At 45.0% G+C, this 11,487-nt stretch overlaps 1 long non-coding RNA gene across 4 annotated transcripts; it reads left to right on the top strand.

Moving 5' to 3' along the window:
- The first annotated feature begins 328 nt into the window (after window positions 1-328).
- LOC125618174 lies at window positions 329-10,198 on the top strand. 4 transcript variants are annotated; one of them, XR_007349436.1, is made up of 5 exons: window positions 329-1,457; window positions 1,550-2,417; window positions 5,282-5,436; window positions 8,584-8,667; window positions 9,421-10,198. It is a non-coding gene; the product is annotated as an uncharacterized LOC125618174 (long non-coding RNA). The 4 variants fall into 4 exon arrangements; XR_007349434.1 differs by lacking the exons at window positions 8,584-8,667; window positions 9,421-10,198 and adding an exon at window positions 5,944-6,621 and having other exon boundaries at window positions 333-1,188; window positions 1,303-1,457; XR_007349433.1 differs by lacking the exons at window positions 8,584-8,667; window positions 9,421-10,198 and adding an exon at window positions 5,944-6,621 and having other exon boundaries at window positions 332-1,457.
- The last annotated feature ends 1,289 nt before the right edge of the window (window positions 10,199-11,487 follow it).

The raw sequence follows: 11,487 nt of genomic DNA on the forward strand, positions 1-11,487 counted from the left end.
AGTCTCAATAGCCATTGTTCCCTGAGTTCTACGTGAGCGAAAAATCACAGGCAGCTGCAGGCCGCGGTTGGATAAGGAGTAATGGAACTGGCGCGACCAAGAAATGGCTTTGGCGGCCACACCGCATTTCCCTGGGAGGTGCAAACCCCAAACATAGTCAAAGCGGGACTCTCCATTGCAAAACAAAACTTGTTTAGGTAAAAGAAACTGCGGATAGAGCTAAAGTGGCAATTGTTGAACTGGCCTTTCAGAAAAATGGCATTCGCCAGTCCCTCGTTTGTACCCGACATAACCATCACCCACAAAGCTGAAATGGAGTTTGCTCCCACGAATCCGGAACTTGCTTCCACTTAAATGGCAAGCGCTGCTGCTAAAACCGAGTTCTTACGACTAAAAATCGGAGGCTGGAATAAACACTAAGAAATGGCCAATCCCGGACTTGCTCCGAGGAAGCGATCGCCCTCCGGTGTTAAGTCCTAACTGGCCATAGACAAACGGGGACTCCAAGGACCAGGAAACCCAAGTCGGGACCCCAGGACGCGATTCGGCTTCTAGCTTCGCCTCCAATCAGGACACTTCTGGTAAATTGGGCAGACAAGAAATGGAAATCACAGGCGCCTCTAAATGGAAGCTTGCTAAGCCAATAAAGGCACATCGCAGGGAGGCCAGGGATCCTGCGACAGAGGCGCGGCGGACACTGAAACAAAACTCGGTTCTTTGTCGGAGAAGGAGAGGAGGGCGTCGTGAAGACTGTGCTGGGAAAGAAAAAGTTCAGGCGCGGCTACAGCCGAAGGACTCGGGAACAGAGGCGCCGCGGCCCTGCCAGCCTGGCTGCCTCTAAGGAACTCTGTTATGGCAACCGCGGAAACTGCACGTTAGAACCCATCAGAGCTGTGTATTCGGCGGTGCACCGAGAAGACGCGCGCACAGAACAACTAGCTAAGCCGAGACCAAGAGAAAGTGGGCGGGAGAGAATGGTGTGCTGGGATTCCGCAAAAGACCTCAACTAGCCTTAGTGCCAGGGACAAACTTCCACTTTGGCGCCACCCACGGTGCTGTTACCTAGAATCAGGCTACGCAAAGAAAGGAGCCTTACTGCCACCCAGGCTTGGTGCAAATATGTGCTGTGACAGGAAAACTGTCGGGGGCACGCTGCTGGTCAGAGAGCTAATGGGAACACCGAGAAAGGTAACCGGGAAAGGCTGCACCAACTGGCCTAGGAAGGAGAAAGGGATAGCCCAGAGTTCTCTCTGTCCAACTAATGGCAGTGCTAAGGAGAAAAAGCAGGCTCTTTCTCTTTAGGGTGCGGCGCAAGTGAACTGCGATTCCAATTGCTGGCTTCACTGGACCCTGCCTGCAAAAGCCAAAACCAGCTTATGGCTTTGCCAAAGGCATCGCTTCTGGCTCCTTCAGCGGTGCAGCAAGTAAATCTACACCAGCTGGTAGCAGCAATGTCGGTGAGTCAATGCGTCTAGTGAGATTTCCATTCCCGCTGGCTGTCCCCAAACCGGCACTTCCGAAATAACAAAAACTTTCTTTTTTGGCAAAGTCCGGGCCCCCAATTACCGAAGTCTCCAGCAACTAACCCAGAGGGCTGCACGTGATGAGAGCAGGCTGAGTCTCCACTGAGGTGGGAATGGATCAGGCTGATCTAAGGGAAAAGTAAGGTATCCTGGACACCAACAGCTCTGCTAGCAGGAAGCAGTGCTGGGCCCTTCTTGCATGCCACCCCTCCGTCTTGGTCTGGGGCCCCTCTTCTTTTATAGACACCTCAGAGCTTTTAAGGCGAGTCAGAAAAACCTTTTTTTTTAAGCAAATGTATTTTTTTAAAGAGAGAATTTTTTAATATTTATTTTTTAGTTATCAGCGGACACAACATCTTTGTTTGTATGTGGTGCTGAGGATCCAACCCGGGCCACACGCATGCCAGGTGAGCGCGCAACCACTTGAGCCACATCCCCAGCCCCCCCTTCCCCCCCCCAAAGGAAACTCTGCCCTAAACCTTCAAACTAAGGCTCCAGAATTACTTAGCTAGGGTTCTGTCAAATTAACGTTTTAAATGAGTCATTGATGGCTTCCCTGTCTTGAGATGTTGCAATGGTGACAAAGTTTCAAGCACTTGAATCCTCCCTTTCCACTCACTTTTCAAGTTAGACTGATGCCTCTGAATTGCTTTTTGCTAGAAAGTATAGAGGCGTCACTGCACAGAAGAAAATTGCTCTGTCCCACGACATTTTATGCTTCCCCCAAAGATCTGCACTACTGGAAGGGATGCCCCACAGAGACTGCAGACTCCACCGTGTGCATCTCCAGCAGCCCTTAAGATCTGCCACACTCCTCTGGTCCCATCAAATCAATTCCATCCTCTTCCTAAATGAGCCTGGGATGTTTGCAGGAGGCACAGGTGTCCCAGAGAGGTAAGGGGGCCCCTTTTGGACTCTTATCTCACCTATTCTCAAGCTGGCTACTACAGTCTTCCCCCACTATCCTACCATTTCCTCCCCTAGCCAAAACCCTCTCTGGTACTTGAAGCATCTCCAATCGCCTCCTTTGCTGTGGATCTGGAGAATGGAGGAAGAAGTGCCTTGTCCCCACAGGAAAAGTTACAGCCACCTTATCAGGACCAAGAGGCCAGGGCAGAGAGCTGTTTAAAGCAAAACTGGGGGCCCATCAGTCCTATTACTCACTCACCCACCCCTTGCCTACTTCATTCATTCACACTTTGCACTACTGCAGATTGAACCTATGTATTTGAGGCATGCTGGGCAAGCACTATGGCGCTGAGCTAAACCCCCAACACTTCCCCTCCACCCTAGCCTTGCATCTTAGCAGAAATATTGGAATTAGCACCCCTAGTGTTAAGGGTTACCAACTCCAGTTTAGGAATCTAAAGAGGAGTTTGGTAGGAGTTATTCCCCTGAAGGAGTGAGTATGCTCCATCCATCAAACTTGGAAGAGCTCCCTTGGTATCAGGCATGTCCAGAGCCCCCTATTCCATGGAGGCTGAGCCAAGCACACACGTGATAGGCCCATCACTGGATGAGTTCACTGGATGAAGTCAGCAGTATTGCCAATGCCCTCAATTCTCTCTCTCTCTTTTTTTAATGTTGTCAATTGACACTCAACAAATGAACATATTTATGAACTACAATGTGATATCTCTATACATACATACATTTTTTGAACCTGTGCCTGTCTCATTCTTAAAAGCTTATCTTTGAGAAGTTTTGTTCCATGACCCAGGTGTGGAGAGTCCATTCTCTCCACTGAACTCTACAACCTGCCACTATTGGCTGTCTGGGCCACAGCTTACAATCATCTGCCTCTTCCGATGTCCATTGTTTCCTTCCTTCCTTCCTTCCTTCCTTCCTTCCTTCCTTCCTTTCTCTCTCTCCCTCCTTTCCTTCACTTTTTATTTTTACTTTTTCCTCTTTCCCTTTTAATTTTTGTTATGACTCTTTCCTCTTTATTCCCTTATTTCTCATGATTATTCCTACCATTTTCTCTTAACCCCACCACAGCTCATATAAAAGGCTGGTTCTGATAGAGTCATCATGAACATTAGGTTACTTTGCATTTAACCAGCCACCATGGGGTATGAGAGTTGGCTGTGTCCTGCATTGTCTCTTGACTTTAACTTGATTTTCTCTCACAAACATAAGCTCTTCAAAAGCAGGAAGCAGCTCTTCAAGTCTCTATATGCGGCATCCACCATAGAATTTCACTCGTGACAGGTTACCACTCATGCTCCCTAAATATCTGAATTAAACTGACTTGGTTCTATTGAAGATAAATGTCTGGTCAAGGAAAGCTCTGCTTTCATGCACTCCCATTTTTGTGACTAGAATGTCTGATAAACTGAAGGAAACATCCACTAGAAAGTAACTGCTCCAAGCACATGACATGAGGAAAAGCAATAAGTTCACAGCAGAAACACACATTAGAAACCTTTATAATTTATTAATCATTTAGGTTGTATTTATGATTTCATCAATTATGATAATACAATAATCATAATTTAACAACTTATTTTCTGCTTTCAGCTGTCTACTTATCACTGATGGATGAATTGTATCATGATACTACCTATGAAAGGTTTTGTTTTCAGTTCACAGATGGAAACATGAAGACTATAGATATTAAATCACCTGCTGAGTGTCATATCTAGAAAGTTGTAGGAATGGAACTTAAACTTGTGAAATTCAGGACCTTTGCATTGGTCGTCCCTATCAGAGGTATTCACCACAATTTTAGAAAGTTCTTTAATGTAGTTATTCATTAAAAACATAAAAATATAAACAAAATAAATTTTGGAGTCAACAATTACAATTACAATTTGTAATTCAACAATTACACATGAACCCACCACATCTGAATACTCCTTCAACTCTCTCTGCGAACCTCTCTCTCTCCTCAGAGACCAGGGTATTCACAAGCACGGAGCAGGAATGTATTGCACAGATGGCCAACATCTCAGACTCAAGCAGAATTGTCCTGAGAATCAAAGGAGGGAAACCTACAGAAGTTATGAAGTATTTATTAGTCATTTTTGGATGGTGGTAGGGAGTTCTGAAGATTTGCTTACCCACCAAAATACATCCGCAGGCCTTCTTATATTATATTTTGAGACATGGTCTCACTAAGTTCTTTAGGACCTCCTTAATTTGCTTGAGGCTGGCTTTGAACTTAAGATCATCCTACCTCAGCCTCCTGAGTCCTAGAGTAACAGTCAAGCAAAACCACACCCAGCCTGGGAGCAATGTTCTAAACTGCTCCTCCAGTCGAATCCCCTTTATGTATAGTTTGCCACATGAATTTCCTTGGTTACTATTTTGGCTGTGTTCATGGTAACTCAACCCTTGGCCTCCAGAAAATCCCTTCCCCTGTACTATCCATCTCTAACTTCTTCTTATCTTCTCTCTCCTTTTGTGTGTGTTTGTTTGTGAAGGGACCCTGGATATTAATTAATTACTTTATTTATTTATTTACTGTACCATGGTTATTTTGAATTACCAAATTGATTAGATTAAGAGATGCAGAGGATTATGAGGCTTATGGGTGTGTCAATGAGGATGTGTCTAGACAGGATTGGCATGTGGGATAGCCAAGAGAAACGGAGACCTCATTAAGCATGGTCAGTACCATCCAATAAGATGATGGCTTGGATAGAATGAAAATTGGAAGAACAAGGAAAGCAGCAGCAGATGCAAGCTGATTCCTCTTGAACAGTTCCTGATTGCTGCTGTGATTGAATGTCAGACTCTTGCTTCTTCCAAAGCAGGCTCTGCCAGTGATTCTCCAGAAGCCTTTGGTCTACTACGAGGGGAGCACCCTGATTTCTCTTGTTCTGGGGATTCAGCCTCTTGGACTGTGCAGATACTTTGTTTTTCCAGTTCTCCAGCCTACAGACTGCCATTGTGGATGATCCAGCTTCTGGTGCGTAAGTCAGCCTAAAAAGTTCCCTTCTTATAACCATACTTCCTGTTGATTCTATTCCTCTCGAGAACCATAATGCACAGGGATTGAGCCCAAACTGCTTAATCACTGAGCCACATTCTCAGAATTTTTTTTCCAGACAATGTCTCCTAAATTCTTAGGGTCTAGCTAAATTGCTGAGGCTGGCTTGAACTTGCAATCTTCCAGCCTCAGCGTCCTCCAAGGCTAACTCACTCTCTCTCTCTCTCTCTCCCCCTCTCCCTCTCCCTCTCCCTCTCCCCCTGTCCCTCTCTTTCTCCCTCTTCTCTCCTTGGAGACCAGGTAGTAAGGTGTAGGCCATGACAACCAGTGATGGGTATCCTGGGATTTTTCAAAATTGTTTTAAACCTGTCTATCAACCAAATCAATTCAATCAAACACTGACATCCAAGATGATTGAATTTTGCCTTCAGCAGGAATGTACTCATGAGATCCTATCTCCACTAACTTCTACACCACGTGCTTCAGGTCAAGAGTAGCCCAGAAGAGTAGAAATCATCAGGCAAGGGGACTCTGAAGACTTTTCATCCTCTGAGAGTCTGCAGCTATGGAGAAGCATTTCCCCAGCTGTGTGAAGGAGGCCTGGGATTGTGGCTCCAGGGCCACAGGCACTGCTGGCCCTCATGGAATCAGATCCTAGGCCCTGGCCTCTGTCTTTTTATCCTAGGCTGAGCTTCCTTTCTTGGAATCACCAGGACTTTAACCGTGAAACACTTTTAAAACCCTGTGGGTTTCTTGGCTCTGACTGCCCCCTCCATGAATCCGGATTGCACAGCACTTTGAGAAGAGGCACAGAGCTGCCTGCCTGCCCAGGCCCAAAGCCTCTGACCCAGCAAGAGCCGCATACCCCACTAGGAGAATTGGATGCCTCTAAGAAACTAGGCAGACCAGTGCCCATGCTCTTTCCAGCATTGTGCTGTGCCGATGTCAAGAGCCACTGCCTGAGGTTTCCACTCCCATGCAGAGACTTTAGATTTTAAGGCTCTGGACTCCTGGCTGCCTGCCTTTGGCTTGAGAGCACTGGCAACTCTGCGAACATGCTGCAATGGATGATCATCTGAGAAGAAACAGTGTTAAAATAAACAATTCTCAGATTAGCAACCAAGTGAGAAGTTTACGCCTTCTTGAATTTTCATAAAATTTTCTGTCCCTTGTATAATAAAATTATAGAAACAATTGTTTTTCACTTGTGTGTCTGATTTGGAGATTGGGAAATGAAAGGCAGGTTGGCTGGATGCCAGTATGGGCCCTGCTCAGGTATCTTTTCTTTGCTGGACAAGGGATGGACGCTGGGGTCCCCTTGCACAGGGGGCAGACAGGGTTCTCCATTGCCTGTTGATCCTGCGCGGTATTAATGTATGATCAATGTTAATTACAAGTATTCTTCAACTCATTCCACCTCTGTAATTGTTCTGGGGCCAAACATTCACAGGGCTTAATCCCAGAGTTGTCTGAATGTTTGGACTTCTATAATGAATTGCAAAAGTCTTACTTTTACACTGTTGATACACCACAGGGAGATGTTCTACTTTGTCAGATTCAAAAAGAATATTTCAAGGAAAGGCAAAACAGCTAAGCAAAGTATATTCCCAGAGAAACTGATGACCCAGATCAGTTGTAGAGATGTTCATGTGTCTTCAAGGAAGTACCTCAATTTTCAGCATATAGGTTTTTTAAAATTTTTATCTATTTTTATGTATTTTATTTTTTAAGAGAGAGAGAATTTTTTAATATTTATTTTTTTAGTTTTCAGTGGACACGACATCTTTATTTTATTTTTATGTGGTGCTGAGGATCGAACCCAGTGCCCTGCTCATGCCAGGCGAGCGCAATACCACTTGAGCCACATCCCCAGCCCAATCTATTTTTATTTTTTTAAGTGTTGAACAATATAAACACAATCACGAAGAATCAGAAATAAAGGACAGTGCTGGTAGCAGGCCCGCCCTGGCCCCTGGGGACTCAACCCCCAGTTCTTTATTATGCATGTCAATGTGGCCATGTCGCGGGCTTGTGGTTCCCTGTTTATCTGCCTGGAGCATACGTGTCTCTCGGGAACATCTTGACCTGTTCGAGCCTCCTGATAGGGGACGAACGATGACGTGACGGTAACCCAAGGACGCAGTTATTACTCTTCCCTCCTCACTTTTGAGTGATTTCCCGCAGCTGTTAAAAAGATATATAAGGGGAACAAAACTGGCAATAAAGCGCGCACATGCTCCCTCCTGGATGAAGAACCTTGGTGTCCTGTGTATTTTTAACCCCGCCGTCCCTCGCCGGACTCGGCTCCGTTAGCCGGACGCGGCAGGACAGTCCCTAATTTAATACTTTATTTCATGCACAAGTTTTTCAGCATCAATTGCAAAATACATTATTGAAATATGAAATATTGATGCAATTGAAATATATCTTGAATTCACACACTGGCAGTTCTCTATAATCCAACTTTCAAATAGTCACTAATAGAATTAGGAGTAGAGGTCTACAGTTTTTTCCCGTTCCTCTTCAATATTTTGGAAAAAGATTGAGAGTAGTCAGCCATGCTTCTTTTAATTTTTCATAGAATTCACTGATGAAACTACTATGCCCAGAGCTTTCACTTATTAGGATTTATTTTCCCCTAGTGGTGGACACTGAACCCAGGCAGGGCCTCCAGCATATGCTCTATACCATTCAGCTACATCCCCAGCCTCACCTTGTGTTTGATTACCTATTCAAGTTGTAGATTTGTTCTGGTGTTCTTGTTGATTCAGTCTTGCTAGTCTTTGTTAATGTCAGCATTCATTCAAGCTGATAGGATTAAGACATGCCAATGATTAAGAGGTGTGATTGGCATGTGGGATAGCAATTGAAATGGAGACCCTCCCTAAAGTTGGTCAGCATCCTCCAAAAAGATGGAAGCTTGGATAGAATAAAAGGTGGAAGAACAAGGCAGCAGCAGCAGATGCAAGTGCTCATCTTCTTGATTGCTGATGCCATCACTTGAGGATATCGGATTCTTGCTTCTTCACTCCTCCAAAGTGGATTCTGGCAGGGATTGTCCAGGGAGTTTCCAGAAGCCTTCTGTTCAGACTAGGAGAACACTGATGAGAACACTCTTCTTTCCAGGGCTTCAGCCACTTGTGCAGCTACTGGTTCCTCCAGCTCTACAGCCTGCAAATGGCCATTGGGGACTATCCAGCTTCTGGTCAAGTAAGCCAATCTAATCATCCCCTTTTTATAATCATACGTCCTGTTGAATCTCTTCCTCTTGAGAACTCTGTCTAATACACCTTCCTGGTCACTGTTTCTGCTTCATCCCATAAATTTTGGTATAGTGTGTTTCCATTGTTATTAGTTATCTATGTATTTTCTTCTATTCCTTGTGCTTTTTTTCCTTGATCAGAATATTATTTAAATTTTTTTTTTGCTTTCCTCAATTTTATGAATTTTTACTTCCCGTTTTTATTATGAATTTCTAGCATTATCCTACTGGGTGTTTAGAAGATACTGACTGCAAAATAGTTTAAAAAAATCTCCAGTATGGGCCATATATACACTTAATGAGGGATTATGGCCTCATTTACTCCAAAGAGCCCCAAGTCCTCCTATTATCATATTAGGGATTTATTTATCAAGTTATGAATTGGATGGAGTGGGGTATGAGGTGATAGGTCAATCAAGATTATAGTACCAACTCTGAAAAACAAAACTCATTTCCCATTTTTAAATTGCTTATTCACAAGTACTCTACCACACAGGCAGAGTTCAGGAATGAAAAGGGTTACAAACAAATCATTTTGTGATTATCTAAATAATGTGCTGAAAACCCTGCTAAAGCCAGAAGTAAAATGTCTATTTTTCAGTGTCTTGTATGGAGCAAGTCTTCCGATTACAGAGACTAACAAATAATTGTTGTTGTTGTTAATCTCATTAATTGGGCTTTCTGATGAAATTTCATTTCAGGATTAAAGCAAACACCACCCATATTCCCAGTCTGTTGTTAGAAACTCCCTGGAGGCCAGAGAAGTTTCAGAACACCAAATCTGCTGCCTGCTGAGTCCCACATACTTGGTGGTACCTTGTGTAAGGCCCCAAACATCAGGGAACATCACTTTCTCTTCTGTGTATCACAGGCTTGGAATTCTGTAGACCAGGCACCAGGGCTCCAGAGGCCTCTGATCCTGAGCTCAATATTTCCTGGGGCCCAGTTGCTGCCCTTCTACCTCCAGCCATAAGTTATCACCCATGACAGCCAAGACTTGCACTGCAATCTGCATTCTACACCCCAAGGGCTTCTTCTCTGGCATTGGTCATGGAAAGATACTTTCCAAAAGCACATGGCACCTTGCACCAGGACACAGAGCTTCCTGTACTGGACCGGGCTTCTGCAACCCAGAAGAAGCCGCAGGCACCCCCAGGAAAGTCAGGGGTCTCAAAGGTGCCCCGACATTGACCACCCTCTGGGGCTCCCTTGTGTTCCAGGTGCAAATGTGAGGGAGGTCTTGAGCCCAAGACCTATGGTGGTGGTGACCCTTGTAAGAGTGCTCTTCTCCCTGCCCCCGCCAGAGGCCAGGAGACCAGCCAAGGCTGCAGGGAGTGGACCAGTTGACACCCTTAGACTCAAGCAACCTTTGGGACCCAGGAATGCCGAGATTTCTGCTGCAACCATTTTTGGAGGAGTGTTTTGTTAGAAATACCTAGAAGTAAAGCTTGGATTTCCTACTCCACCATGGAGACTTCAGAGCTGGTGTTTTCTTAATAAGTTTTTGCCAAAATGTGAAATTCTTACATGTAGTGTACTCCTGTTTGGGGATGCTGGGTGGTGAGACACTATGTCCAGATCTAAGGGGGTCAAGTCTGGATCTAAGGGTGCCCTCCCTCATTGTTCTTGCTCTGCTTATCAGCAGGGTGGACTGGCAGCATCTTCTCAATAGAAGTGGGTAGCCAGGGCACTGGTGGATTGGTGTTCTACCAGCAGGGCATCTTTAAGCAGATACACAGCAGCCTTGAGAACCCAGATGGGAAATGATCTTCCTGTGGTACCCTGCTATCTATTTCCCCAAGGCTATTTCCGGGGTGCCCTTGCAGTTGACTAAATGCCACTTCTGCCTGTCTTCCTTTCAAACCCAACTACAACCTTCTGCTTCTTGGGACTCAGAGTCTGCCCAGGGAGTTAGAATTCAAAAGAGTCAAGAAGCCAAAGTAGATGATCAAGTCCAGCCAGGGGAGGGCAGGCAAGCTTCCCAGTCTGGGTCATAGCTGCCACTACACACCTGACAGCACTCACTGCAAGGCCTTACAACAGACGGCAGCAGCTACCGTCTGTTTGAGCTACCTCAAAACTCTGAACCTTGGTATTCACCCATTGGCATAGATCCTCCAGAAGACTCCACCCAGAGGGTCCTGCTTCCAGGAGGCCTCCAAGGAACTGCCCCAAGGGAGGCCTTCTTGGACCCTACTTTTCCTAGCGTTTTTAAAATCTGAACTTGAAATCATGGGCCTTTGGTTTTTGACAACCTTACAAGATGTATCTCCAGTACTTTTTAGTTCTTGTTTTGAGACTTGATCTAATGAAGTTGCTAAATCATCTCTTGAACTTTGTTTTCATACCAGGATTGAACTTAGGGGTACTTAACCACTGAGCCACATATCCAGCCCTATTTCATATTTAATTTAGAGGCAGGGTCTCACTTAGTTGTGTAGCACCTCACCTTTGCTGTTACTGGCTTAGAACTCCCAATTCTCCTTTCTCAGCCTTCCCAGCCACTGGAGTTACAGCCACTCGGTCACCCTACCCGCCTTGTCTTGAATTTGTAATCCTCTTGTATCAGCCTTCTAGGTCACTGAGATTATAAGCCTGTACTGTCCTGACCCACATGGCAGGATTTATTTATTTTTCTAATTTAAAGACTGATTGAATAGATTTTTCTGCCTCTTTTCGGTAGAATGAATGACTGAGACCCTAAGCTGATACAAGGGAGAGAAGAAGTTAAACCTCTTTCTTCACAGTGTCTGGATTTAATATTTAGT

Source organism: Marmota marmota, unplaced genomic scaffold, assembly GCF_001458135.2.
Source record: "Marmota marmota marmota unplaced genomic scaffold, marMar, whole genome shotgun sequence".
NCBI classification, from domain to species: domain Eukaryota; kingdom Metazoa; phylum Chordata; class Mammalia; order Rodentia; family Sciuridae; genus Marmota; species Marmota marmota.